This window comes from Psammomys obesus, unplaced genomic scaffold (genome assembly GCF_907164565.1).
Source record: "Psammomys obesus unplaced genomic scaffold, mPsaObe1.curated_primary_1811, whole genome shotgun sequence".
Taxonomy (NCBI): Eukaryota; Metazoa; Chordata; class Mammalia; order Rodentia; family Muridae; genus Psammomys; species Psammomys obesus.
Window position 1 is genome coordinate 40,627,329 of NW_026587216.1, and position 396 is coordinate 40,627,724.

Below are 396 nucleotides of genomic sequence, written 5' to 3' on the forward strand. Positions count from 1 at the left end.
GTTTGGTTTGGTTTGGTTTGGTTTGGTTTGGTTTGGTTTGGTTTGGTGTTTTGTTTTTATAAGATCCCGCCTGCTGTTGTTACCAGTGGCTGTTATTTTTCCTCTGGGTGAAATACCCTATTCTAATCCACACAGCTGCTCTCAGGCAATAAGCACCACTTTGCAAGGCTTGCTGGGGACTTGGCGATTTCTGCCCCAGAAGCACTTGTAGCCACCTCGAAGAATCGGGACAAGTTAACTGACTCACCTGACCAAACTCTTCTTGCAGCACTTCAGGGAAGATGAGGAGTCCTAGAGGGAGAACTAAAGCAATTCCTCAAGTACAAGAAGTGATTGGAGACCAAGATCATGATGTCAACAGGTGAGGCACTTGCCAGGATTCAGAAGTTTGTGCTG